Below are 14256 nucleotides of genomic sequence, written 5' to 3'. Positions count from 1 at the left end.
ATCCCTTTGAAGCGGAGGATCCTTCTACCTCCACTATCTACATTGTCAAAGAGGTAAGACACTCTTCTAAAAAGGGTGATGCTAATTCTTCTACATCTGCTCCACAGAAGAAGAAACAGAAGAGAAAGAAAACACCCAAAGAGGACCCCGAGATATACGTCATCAAAACGAAAGAGGGGAAGTACAAGTGGTGGAAGAAGCTAGGGACCAAATTGCTCCCTATGCCAATTTTCAACACTCGAGTTATTGATCCGCCCAACTAGTGGGCCACTTCAAGTCGAGCTAACGACTTTAACAAAAGCGCTTATTGGGAGGCAACCCAATTTTCTTTTACTTTTTTTTATTTTCTCGTTTTTTTTTATGTTCTGTTAAAAAAAAAAAAAAAAAAAAAAAATGGTGGCGGTCGCCGCACTTAAAGCACGGCGGTCGCCACACGTGTGTTAACATGTGCAGGAAGGATCGGGCCTAGGGCAGGCTAAGGGCGGGCTAGAGTAACCGCTGCACGGGCCGCGGCGGCCCGCCAGGATTGTTGTTTACGAAGGCCCGTGTGGCGGCCCGCCACGAGAGACGCGGCGGTCGCCACACGCAGTCCAGAGACGGGATTTCCACCATAAAAGGTATGTTTTCCATTCCTTTTCACATTCCTTCTCAAATTCCTTCCTTGCACACAACCCCCACCTATATAAATCACCAAATTCACACACCCACACTATCATTCTCTCAATTCTCTCAAAGTCTAGAGCTCTTCTTCTACAAATTCTCTCCACAAAAAGGTATGAATCCTAACTCAATTTCTGGGTTTTTCTTTACTTCTTCCATGGATTGTGCTTTATTTTGGGTGAATTGTTCGGTAGAATCTCTTAATTCATGATGGGGGATGATTATGTGTATGAATTTTTGAATCTATGGTTTAAAATTTGCTTGGTTGGTGATTATTAAGTTGTGAATGATGATTCTCTCTTGGTTTTTAGAGTTTAAAAGTAGCAATCATGTTCATAGCATTGTGAGGCTATTATTACTTCCATGAATTGCAATATTTGTGATTTTGTAGAGATTGTTGGTTTTTATGGATATTTGGTTGATACGTCTCTGCATGGGGGATGAATTCACGTTGGGGGATGATTTTTTGTGTCCTAATATGGTTGTTTTTGCTTAAACAGTTATTATGCTAAAAATTAGGATGCTATTTTACCCAAGCTTGCATATAAGTTCTTATCTCTTGATTTTTACTTGGTTGAATGCAAGTTTGGGGGACCTTTTGATCTCCTACTTGTTGATGCTCTTTTAAAAGTGTAATTTCTTTTGTAGGATAATGGGATCAAAAGGGAAACCTGAGAATGCCTACAACCTCCAAGGGTGGACGGCTCAAGGCGATTGGCGCACGGCGGAGCAAGAATTTTGGGAGCAACAACGTTTGGAAGACGTTCATCGGCGTCAACAATATGAAGAGCTCCGAAGGATGGCCGCCGAAGCTAGAGAGGAACGAGAGACAATGAGGAGTGATATCACGTACCTCGTTGGAGCTTTCGAGGATCTTAGCGCCCGTTTCCCTCCACCTCCTCAAGATTGAAGAAGTCAAGCTCGATGACTTTAAATGAGCATTTGTACCATGTTTTTGGATATTTTTGAGACGATTTATTTCCTTGTTTTAACAATTTTTGCTTTAATTTTAAGTATTTTTTGTTTTGGTTTAATTTTGTGCTTTGCAAAAATTTTCGCAGGTTCTGACCTCTCCGTGGCGACCGCCGCAAGCTCTGCGGCGGTCCGCCACCTGAACGCTGGAAAACATCTTTGACGTGCGGCGACCGCCGAACAGCTGCGGCGGACCGCCACCTAGGCACATTTTTCCAGCGCGATTTTTCGAAATTCTTCGAATTTTTGCCCCGCTCAACCTCTACGCGAAATTTTTCAGGGTACGTTTTTTTTCAGTAGTATACTCACGTCCCTACCGACTCTACAAACTTATTTTACACTTTGTTGTAAATAAGTTTGGGGGGATGAAGTGGTGGACCGTGAGTTTAGGGTTTTCTTTTTGTTGTTAGTTTGTTTTTGCTTTAATTTTCCAAAAACCCGTAGGAGATTTTTGTGTTCTAAAAATGTTTTCTTGAATCCATGTCATGAACATAACATGAAGAACTTAGAAACACGCATGCTTAGGGACACATTAGACCGAGTTGCCAATGATATTATATTCCATCTATGTTTAAGTGTGGCTTAACGTTTTGATATGATGGTTGGGTGAAAAGGTGCATAATTAGTGAATTGCTTGTTCGCCTTGAATCGTGCTTTTACCTTGTGAGATTTGAGCCTTAAATTCTTTCTTGTGTGATTTATCTATATGCATGTATATGTTTCTAGAACTTGCTCCTAGTCTGCCTAAGTTTACATAGTGTTTAAGTTGATTTAGGAGGATGTTAGGCCGTCTTTTCTTAGCTACTTTTATATCCAAAATTTTCGACCCTCTTAAATCTTTCCTTTGGAGCCAATTTTGAGCCTTTAAGCCTTTTCTTTGGAAGCCAAAATAAATGGGGGGACAATTCCTTGGGTTAGTATAGTTTTTGTTATCTTCTTTTGTAAAGGAATTGGAGAGATAAGGAGGAAAGTATAAAAGTAGTGTGCTTAATATTAAGAAAGTACAAGTTGTGAAATTGAGAAAAATTCCAAATATGTGCTTGATCTTAGAAAAAAAAAAGAGAAAGGATGTGTAAGAAAGAAAAAAAAGAAAGAGAAAGACGAAGAAAAAAAAAAAAAAAAAAAAATATATATGTGAAAGGTTGTGAAAAAAAAAACCGAAGGATTGAAAGTAAGTTGAAGGAGAAAAATAAAGTGTTAGAAGTGCCTTAAGTTTTAGAAAAGTGGAGTCATCTTAATTCTACTTGGGATATTTTTATATTTGAGTCACTTTTTAGCCAAATATTCCTCACCTACCAAAGAGCCTACGTTACAACCGAAAAGAAAGACCTTTCGGACTTCTGATGCTTAATCACATTGAGTAGAGGAGGGATTAGACTTTGAGCAAGCCTATGGTAAACTTTGCATGATGCATGATTTGAGTGATTTACACTTTACCTTTATACACTTTGAGAGTGAGAGAAAGAACACTTCCCATCTTTGGAAGTTTGCCACATGTGAGTGCTTGAATTCAAGGTGTTCCACGAGTTTGTAATGAAAGTGCACTATTAAGCCTTGCTTGATTTGATTGTGTTAATCCATGCTTAATCTATTCTTTCATCTTTTGAGGCAATTATGACGTCTAGTCCTTGTGCATTCCGTGCGTCTATTCTTGTGTCTTTAGTGTTTTGTTCGAGGACAAACAAAAATGTAAGTTTGGGGGAGTTGATACGCCCGGATTTTGCACTGTTTTAAGGCCATTATTTGGTCCGTTTTTGTTATCAAAATCACACTACATGTCCATTATTTGCATATTCTATACATTTTGGTATTTTGACGTGTTTTGTGAGAAATGTGCATATTTGAGCCGAAAAGGGGAGTAAAAACGCATAGTTTGGAAATCTGGAGTCAGACGGCGACCAGCGACCGCCGCGAAGTTGTACGGCGACCGCCGGCGCCCGGCGGGCAGAGCTATGTGGCGGCCCGCCTCGGAAATTTACGCTAGGAGAAGAGTCTCGCCCGGCGACCGCCGGAGGACATGTGGCGGTCCGCCACCGAAGGGTCAGAGTCTCTGGACTCCAACGCGGCGACCGCCGGCCAAGGTGCGGCGGCCCGCCGGAGAAAGGCGGTGAATCTGACCAACCCTAGATTTGCTCCAAGATTTACCAAATTTTGAAGATCTTTTCCTTCTATGATGAGGAATAATCTTCCCCTATAAATAGGACCTCAAGCTTCATCAAAAGAGAGTTTTTTTTTTTCACACAACAAGAACACATTCATAGAGATCAAAAGCTAGAGTACTTCAATTGTGCAAGGAGTTGAAGAAGGATTTCAAGAACATCAAGAACGACAAGGATTCAACCTACGGGTTTTATTTGCTTTAGTTTTATGTTCAGATTGCTTTCCCTTCAATCTATGTTTTTAGTTTATTCAGTCATGTGTAACTAAACTCATAGGATTCTAGGGATGTGTTAGTAGCAACTTTGGTTATACAATTCCGTTTTCTATTTAATATCCGTTTTGTTTTTACTTTGTTTCTTCCCTAAGTTAATCATGATGCTTCATAATTGAGTGACACAATTATGTATGATTCAATACAACTTGCTTCATAACTGTGACAGAGTTCTAGCGAGTTAGATCCACTTAGTAGACACTACAGTTAGCTTCCTTTAAAACGGCACTGTTAATTGAGAGTGAGGACTTTTCAAGGGTCTTAGGAGCTTTTTGGAGTTACGTGTTAGGATTGACAACCCTAATGTTAGTAATCAACGTTTGTATCGCATGAGCATAAGCTAGGTGACTCGTCCTTTCAAAGTATTAACTATGCTAGGGTATTGTAGTTTGGAATTTGTATAACCATAAAGCGAAAGCACATCTCTGGAATTCCCCTTATCTCTATACTTTTCTCTCCGTGATTTGCTTGTTTTTAGTTGTTTACTGTTTTTAATATTTACTATTTTCAAAAAGTTACAAAAAATTCTTGTTTCTCCAGATAGTAATTGAGTTCTAGTAGAAGATAGACACTTTGTGTACATCTTCCCCGTGTTCGATACCCGGTACTAACCTTTTGCTATACTATACCTACTCTGTATACTTGCAGGTATTTATAGTGCAAATAAATAGTGCATCACTAGGGCACCGCAGAATGAATCTGGAGGGAATCGCGACAACCACAATCTCAACGCCCCAGACTTCCTCCCCAAGCTAGAGCGTTCGCGTTGGAGCAGAAGAAGCCGAAGAAAGAGCAAGATGAACGCGGGAAAGGGAATTTGACAGGTATGGGCGAAATTCTCAACACCCCTGTTGTTGTGTTGTTTGATACGGGCGCGTCGCACTCTTTTATATCTGAACTATGTGTGCATACTTTGAGCTTGCCTACTAGCGAATCTGAACGTAGAATGATGGTGTCCTCACCAGTAGGAGGAATGATAGAAATATCTAGAACGTGCTCTAATGTAGAAATTGTTATGGGAGAACTTAAGATAGTTGCTCACGACTTGCGAGTCATAAAAATGGAGGATATCGATATAATCTTGGGAATGGACTGGTTGGCAACGAACTTTGTGACGATTCGTTGTAAGAAGAGGCAGGTATCTCTACAAACTCCGGGAAGCGAACCCATCATATACCATGGAATCTCGATGAACCGGCGAACCGCCATCATATCCGCGCTTCAGGCGACTGCAATGATGAAAAAGGGGCGAACTGCCTATCTTGTCTACCTCCATGGAGAGGAGAAGAACGAGGAGAGGATGGAAGATGTTGCTGTTGTGAAAGAATTTCCAGACGTTTTTCCAGAAGTGCTACCTGGACCACCGCTAGATAGACAATTGGAGTTCACGATTGACCTCGAACCGGGAGCACCCGTATCCAAGGCACCATATAGAATGGCGCCAAAAGAGTTGGAGGAACTAAAGATACAACTCCAAGAACTCATGGACTTAGGTTTCATTAGACCTAGTGTCTCGCCATGGGGCGCACCAGTACTATTCGTGAAGAAGAAGGACGGATCGATGAGAATGTGCATTGACTATAGGGAGTTAAACAAGTTGACTCTAAAGAACAAGTATCCACTGCCAAGGATAGATGACTTGTTTGATCAACTGCGAGGAGCAGGAGTCTTTTCAAAGATGGACTTGAGGTCCGGATATCACCAATTACAAGTTCGAAGGGAGTATATACCCAAGACTGCGTTTCGCACAAGATATGGCCACTACGAGTTTGTGGTGATGCCGTTTGGACTAACGAATGCCCCAGCAGTATTCATGGACTTGATGAATCGAGTGTTCCATCCGTATTTGGATAACTTCGTGTTAGTCTTCATCGATGACGTTCTAGTCTACTCAAAGAACGAGAAGGAGCATGAAGAGCACCTACGAATTGTTAGGTTTGGTATACTGAAAAGCATGTTTCGAGCAATTTCGCTCGAATAGAATCTTGCTTGTATACGTAAAACTCTATAATCCACTTTTAACCCGATTCAGTATTATTCGAGCAGTTTCGCACGAATAGAATCAATATATTATTACATTGTGTTTGCTTGTGCATTTAGAAGATGTTTTATAAACATTTGAATGTATAAGAAGCAAACAAAGTCTAAGTCTTTTGCTTAGTAGACTGGTTGTGGGCGTCGTCCACTTTAAGGTAACACAGTCGGTTCTATGCAATGCTTTGCAAAAGAAAAAGAAGAATTTCACAACCCAGATAGGCTTAGACTACCTATCGTGAAAGGTTGCAATGTCAGTCCGATTATTTCTAAGCCTTACTGAAATAAGATGACGTTGGTGTGGTATAGCACTGAATGGATCTAACAGCAAGACGTGTCTTTATGCTATCTACTGAAAGACTAGGTCTTGATAAAATACTATTTCCTAATCTACATACGTTAGCATTGAGCATACGGTATTGATTATGCACTACTTTGACTTATCAAATGGTGCGGGTTTTTCGCAACCCAATGATGCACTTTTTATTTGCACTATAAATACCTGCAAGTATACAGAGTAGGTATAGTATAGCAAAAGGTTAGTACCGGGTATCGAACACGGGGAAGATGTACACAAAGTGTCTATCTTCTACTAGAACTCAATTACTATCTGGAGAAACAAGAATTTTTTGTAACTTTTTGAAAATAGTAAATATTAAAAACAGTAAACAACTAAAAACAAGCAAATCACGGAGAGAAAAGTATAGAGATAAGGGGAATTCCATGGATGTGCTTTCGCTTTATGGTTATACAAATTCCAAACTACAATACCCTAGCACAGTTAATACTTTGAAAGGACGAGTCACCTAGCTTATGCTCATGCGATACAAACGTTGATTACTAACATTAGGGTTGTCAATCCTAACACGTAACTCCAAAAAGCTCCTAAGACCCTTGAAAAGTCCTCACTCTCAATTAACAGTGCCGTATTAAAGGAAGCTAACTGTAGTGTCTACTAAGTGGATCTAACTCGCTAGAACTCTGTCACAGTTATGAAGCAAGTTGTATTGAATCATACATAATTGTGTCACTCAATTATGAAGCATCATGATTAACTTAGGGAAGAAACAAAGTAAAAACAAAACGGATATTAAATAGAAAACGGAATTGTATAACCAAAGTTGCTACTAACACATCCCTAGAATCCTATGAGTTTAGTTACACATGACTGAATAAACTAAAAACATAGATTGAAGGGAAAGCAATCTGAACATAAAACTAAAGCAAATAAAACCCGTAGGTTGAATCCTTGTCGTTCTTGATGTTCTTGAAATCCTTCTTCAACTCCTTGCACAATTGAAGTACTCTAGCTTTTGATCTCTATGAATGTGTTCTCGTTGTGTGTCGGGAAAAAAACTCTTTTTGATGAAGCTTGAGATCCTATTTATAGGGGAAGATTATTCCTCATCATAGAAGGAAAAGATCTTTAAAATTTGGTAAATCTTGGATCAAATCTAGGGCTGGTCGGATTCGCCGCCTTTCTCCGGCGGGCCGCCGCACCTTGGCCGGCGGTCGCCGCGTTGGAGTCCAGAGACTCTGACCCTTCGGTGGCGGACCGCCACATGTCCTCCGGCGGTCGCCGGGCGAGACTCTTCTCCTAGCGTAAATTTCCGAGGCGGGCCGCCACATAGCTCTGCCCGTTCGCGGCGGTCGCTAGTCGCCGTCTGACTCCAGATTTCCAAACTATGCGTTTTTACTCCCCTTTTCGGCTCAAATATGCACATTTCTCACAAAACACGTCAAAATACCAAAATGTATAGAATATGCAAATAATGGACATGTAGAGTGATTTTGATAACAAAAACGGACCAAATAATGGCCTTAAAACAGTGCAAAATCCGGGCGTATCAACTCCCCCAAACTTACATTTTTGTTTGTCCTCGAACAAAACACTAAAGACACAAGAATAGACGCACGGAATGCACAAGGACTAGACGTCATAATTGCCTCAAAAGATGAAAGAATAGATTAAGCATGGATTAACACAATCAAATCAAGCAAGGCTTAATAGTGCACTTTCATTACAAACTCGTGGAACACCTTGAATTCAAGCACTCACATGTGGCAAACTTCCAAAGATGGGAAGTGTTCTTTCTCTCACTCTCAAAGTGTATAAAGGTAAAGTGTAAATCACTCAAATCATGCATCATGCAAAGTTTACCATAGGCTTGCTCAAAGTCTAATCCCTCCTCTACTCAATGTGATTAAGCATCAAAAGTCCGAAAGGTCTTTCTTTTCGGTTGTAACGTAGGCTCTTTGGTAGGTGAGGAATATTTGGCTAAAAAGTGACTCAAATATAAAAATATCCCAAGTAGAATTAAGATGACTCCACTTTTCTAAAACTTAAGGCACTTCTAACACTTTATTTTTCTCCTTCAACTTACTTTCAATCCTTCGGTTTTTTTTTTTCACAACCTTTCACACATATTTTTCTTTTTTTTTTTTTTTTCTTTGTCTTTCTCTTTCTTTTTTTTCTTTCTTACACATCCTTTCTCTTTTTTTTTCTAAGATCAAGCACATATTTGGAATTTTTCTCAATTTCGCAACTTGTACTTTCTTAAAATTAAGCACACTACTTTTTATACTTTCCTCCTTATCTCTCCAATTCCTTTACAAAAGAAGATAACAAAAACTATACTAACCCAAGGAATTGTCCCCCCATTTATTTTGGCTTCCAAAGAAAAGGCTTAAAGGCTCAAAATTGGCTCCAAAGGAAAAAATTGAGAGGGTCGAAAATTTTGGATATAAAAGTAGCTAAGAAAAGACGGCCTAACATCCTCCTAAATCAGCTTAAGCACTATGTAAACTTAGGCAGACTAAGAGCAAGTTCTAGAAACATATACATGCATACAGATAAATCACACAAGAAAGAATTTAAGGCTCAAATCTCACAAGGTAGAAGCACGATTCAAGGCGAACAAGCAATTCACTAATTATGCACCTTTTCACCCAACCATCATATCAAAACGTTAAGCCACACTTAAACATAGATGGAATATAATATCATTGGCAACTCGGTCTAATGTGTCCCTAAGCATGCGTGTTTCTAAGTTCTTCATGTTATGTTCATGACATGGATTCAAGAAAACATTTTTAGAACACAAAAATCTCCTACGGGTTTTTGGAAAATTAAAGCAAAAACAAACTAACAACAAAAAGAAAACCCTAAACTCACGGTCCACCACTTCATCCCCCCAAACTTATTTACAACAAAGTGTAAAATAAGTTTGTAGAGTCGGTAGGGACGTGAGTATACTACTGAAAAAAAACGTACCCTGAAAAATTTCGCGTAGAGGTTGAGCGGGGCAAAAATTCGAAGAATTTCGAAAAATCGCGCTGGAAAAATGTGCCCAGGTGGCGGTCCGCCGCAGCTGTTCGGCGGTCGCCGCACGTCAAAGATGATTTCCAGCGTTCAGGTGGCGGACCGCCGCAGAGCTTGCGGCGGTCGCCACGGAGAGGTCAGAACCTGCGAAAATTTTTGCAAAGCACAAAATTAAACCAAAACCAAAAATACTTAAAAATTTAAACAAAAAATTTCAAAAATGGTTGGGTTGCCTCCCAACAAGCGCTTACTTTTCGTCTTTAGCTTGACGTTCTTTGAAGCTCATGAGTTATCCCCCATTGTGAGGATTCCTTTGGGATGCCTTTGTACCAACAATCTTAGTCTCTGCCACCGCGAATGGAACCAACTTGTTGAGAACTTTCTTCCACCATTTGAAGTTTCCATTCGCGGTTTTGATCACGTAGATTTCAGGGTCATTTCGAGGTGGAGTCTTCTTCCTCTTCTTTTTCTTGGGCTTTTCCTGCAAGATAGGCTTAGTAGGATTAGACTCGCCCTTTTTAGGAGCTTGAGGTAAAGTGTTAACAATGAAAATAGTAGGGTTAGAAGGATCTTCCCCTCCAAATGGATCATAAGGCTTCGACAAATCGGTCACCATGACCTCCCTGCAATCATGCTCCATCTTAGCTTGTTTCGCCTCTTCATACTTAAGCATCGCGCTTTCGATGTTGTAGGTCGACTTTCCTCCATGGTCACTTATTGTGATTTCTCCTCTACCTACATCAATAAGAGCTTTGCATGTGGCTAGAAAATCTCTGCCTAAGATTAGAGGTACATTCTTGTCTACTTTCATATCAAGAATAATGAAGTCGGCAGGAAAGATGAAATCGTCTACCTTCACCAAGACATCCTCAATCATACCCACCGTTTTGATGGCCGTGTTATCGGCCAACCTTATGGTCACATCCGAGGTCTTGAGTGGCCCGATGTTGAGCTTTTCATAGTACTTCAGCGGCATGATGTTGATGCTTGCTCCCAAATCACAGAGGGCCTTATCAACTTTTCCTTCTCCAATTCGGCACCTAATGATGAACTGGCCCGGATCTCTTTGCTTCACTGCCCTTTCCTTTTGGATGATCTCGCTGCAATGATGCGGTAGCTTAAGGTCGGCTTTAGTCGGCTTTTTCTTCCTCATTACCGCCTCCCTTAGTAGTTTTGCATACTTTGGTATCTCCTGCAACGATTCAACAAGTGGAATGTTAGTATGGACCTTGCAAAACATGTTAAGGAATTGCTTGAACTGCTCTTCAAGCTTGAACTTCCTCTTTGGCTGAAAAGGGAGTACAATCCCGTTGTGCCGCACAAGCTCCTGCTTAGTGGACGACTCTGCTGGCTCAGTGGCGGCCCGCCGCGGGGTGTGCGGCGGTCCGCTGGGTGTCGGGCAGTCCTCAAATTTCGTTCCGGAGGTGCTGCCTTCGTCCTTCTTCTGCTTTGCGACCCACTTCTTGTTTATGTCCGCCACTCGTGCTGCTGCCTTTCCCTTGTCTTCTTCAAGTTTCTTGTGGACTTGGTCCATTAGAGTTTGAATGTTCATGACGGCAGTGGTAATTGTACTTATTCCTTGCTCGAGGTTGTTCACTCTCTCCTCTATAAATCCAATCCTGGCCTCATTGTTTCTTCTATCCTCAAGCATCACCTCCAAGATCTTTTGGATGCCCATCTCATATTTTTCTCCATTGGTAGGTGGCTCCACTCCTTTTTCTTTGCTCACATTGAACCCCCCATTTTGGACATATTTAACATCTTTGATGACATTCCCCACTTTGCCTGTAGCTTCTAATTTTTCAAGTCTTGCTCTGATGGATGCCAATTCTTGAGATGTCTCATTCCCACATGGTCTCTTTACTGCATCTAGCCTTTCAGCTTTGTGCTTCTCTTTGGACCAACCCCGACTGTTGGTAGCTAATTCCTCTATCACCTCCACAGCAGCAACTCCTCCTTTCCTCAAGAATCCCCCATTCGCCTCTGAATCCAATAAACTAGAGATTTTTTCGTTAAACCCATTATAAAGGATTCCTACCTGATGGTCTATTCCAAAACCATGGTTCGGGCATTTGCTGAGGAGAGTTTTGAAACGTGCGAGAGCTTCATATAGAGGCTCATCGGATCCTTGCATGAATTGAAAAATCTCACACTTAAGCTTAAGGATGGTGCCAGGCGGGTAGTACTTGTCGAGAAAGAGTACCACTAGATCCTTCCAATTGGTGGTTTTATCTGTAGACAGACAATCATACCATTCTTTAGCAGCATCAGTTAAGGAAAAGGGGAAAAGTCTTATCTTCACAATATCATCATCAACACCATTGATCTTGATTGTATTAGCTATTTCCACAAACTTGGTGAGATGTCGATTCGCGTCCTCATTATCTCTTCCTGCGAAGGCATTTTGTTCAACCCTATTGATTAAGGGTATCCCCAACTTGAAGTTATTGGCCTCTATCCGCGGACCTACAGGAATGTCCACAATGTTACCATGACTAAACATATTCAAGACTGGAACTACCTCCCTTGCTCGTTTTTCTTTTTCAGCTTTTGCCCGAGCTCTCTCTGCTCGCATCTCTTCCACCTCCTTTCGGAGGGCGATGATAAGATCGTGGTTGGTAGGCTCCGCCATCTTATTTTCTCCACAAGATACGTAAATCTGCACAACCTGCAGAAACTAAAAGAAAAATAAATAAAAAAAATAAAAATAAATAAAAACGAAAATAAAAATAAAATAAAATAAAAATTGAAAGCAGTAAAATCCAAAGTAGTAAAATTGTTCGTTTGAAGATATCACTCCAAAGTGAATTGTCTTCCCCGGCAACGGCGCCAAAAACTTGATGCACTTTTTATTTGCACTATAAATACCTGCAAGTATACAGAGTAGGTATAGTATAGCAAAAGGTTAGTACCGGGTATCGAACACGGGGAAGATGTACACAAAGTGTCTATCTTCTACTAGAACTCAATTACTATCTGGAGAAACAAGAATTTTTTGTAACTTTTTGAAAATAGTAAATATTAAAAACAGTAAACAACTAAAAACAAGCAAATCACGGAGAGAAAAGTATAGAGATAAGGGGAATTCCAGGGATGTGCTTTCGCTTTATGGTTATACAAATTCCAAACTACAATACCCTAGCACAGTTAATACTTTGAAAGGACGAGTCACCTAGCTTATGCTCATGCGATACAAACGTTGATTACTAACATTAGGGTTGTCAATCCTAACACGTAACTCCAAAAAGCTCCTAAGACCCTTGAAAAGTCCTCACTCTCAATTAACAGTGCCGTATTAAAGGAAGCTAACTGTAGTGTCTACTAAGTGGATCTAACTCGCTAGAACTCTGTCACAGTTATGAAGCAAGTTGTATTGAATCATACATAATTGTGTCACTCAATTATGAAGCATCATGATTAACTTAGGGAAGAAACAAAGTAAAAACAAAACGGATATTAAATAGAAAACGGAATTGTATAACCAAAGTTGCTACTAACACATCCCTAGAATCCTATGAGTTTAGTTACACATGACTGAATAAACTAAAAACATAGATTGAAGGGAAAGCAATCTGAACATAAAACTAAAGCAAATAAAACCCGTAGGTTGAATCCTTGTCGTTCTTGATGTTCTTGAAATCCTTCTTCAACTCCTTGCACAATTGAAGTACTCTAGCTTTTGATCTCTATGAATGTGTTCTCGTTGTGTGTCGGGAAAAAAACTCTTTTTGATGAAGCTTGAGGTCCTATTTATTGGGGAAGATTATTCCTCATCATAGAAGGAAAAGATCTTTAAAATTTGGTAAATCTTGGATCAAATCTAGGGCTGGTCGGATTCGCCGCCTTTCTCCGGCGGGCCGCCGCACCTTGGCCGGCGGTCGCCGCGTTGGAGTCCAGAGACTCTGACCCTTCGGTGGCGGACCGCCACATGTCCTCCGGCGGTCGCCGGGCGAGACTCTTCTCCTAGCGTAAATTTCCGAGGCGGGCCGCCACATAGCTCTGCCCGCCGGGCGCCGGCGGTCGCCGTACAACTTCGCGGCGGTCGCTGGTCGCCGTCTGACTCCAGATTTCCAAACTATGCGTTTTTACTCCCCTTTTCGGCTCAAATATGCACATTTCTCACAAAACACGTCAAAATATCAAAATGTATAGAATATGCAAATAATGGACATGTAGAGTGATTTTGATAACAAAAACGGACCAAATAATGGCCTTAAAACAGTGCAAAATCCGGGCGTATCAACTCCCCCAAACTTACATTTTTGTTTGTCCTCGAACAAAACACTAAAGACACAAGAATAGACGCACGGAATGCACAAGGACTAGACGTCATAATTGCCTCAAAAGATGAAAGAATAGATTAAGCATGGATTAACACAATCAAATCAAGCAAGGCTTAATAGTGCACTTTCATTACAAACTCGTGGAACACCTTGAATTCAAGCACTCACATGTGGCAAACTTCCAAAGATGGGAAGTGTTCTTTCTCTCACTCTCAAAGTGTATAAAGGTAAAGTGTAAATCACTCAAATCATGCATCATGCAAAGTTTACCATAGGCTTGCTCAAAGTCTAATCCCTCCTCTACTCAATGTGATTAAGCATCAAAAGTCCGAAAGGTCTTTCTTTTCGGTTGTAACGTAGGCTCTTTGGTAGGTGAGGAATATTTGGCTAAAAAGTGACTCAAATATAAAAATATCCCAAGTAGAATTAAGATGACTCCACTTTTCTAAAACTTAAGGCACTTCTAACACTTTATTTTTCTCCTTCAACTTACTTTCAATCCTTCGGTTTTTTTTTTCACAACCTTTCACACATATTTTTCTTTTTTTTTTTTT

This window comes from Salvia hispanica, chromosome 3, assembly GCF_029641045.1.
Source record: "Salvia hispanica isolate PSC_SH4W2 chromosome 3, Shi_PSC_v1, whole genome shotgun sequence".
Lineage (NCBI taxonomy): Eukaryota > Viridiplantae > Streptophyta > Magnoliopsida > Lamiales > Lamiaceae > Salvia > Salvia hispanica.
Note: the sequence above shows the minus strand (reverse complement) of the source record.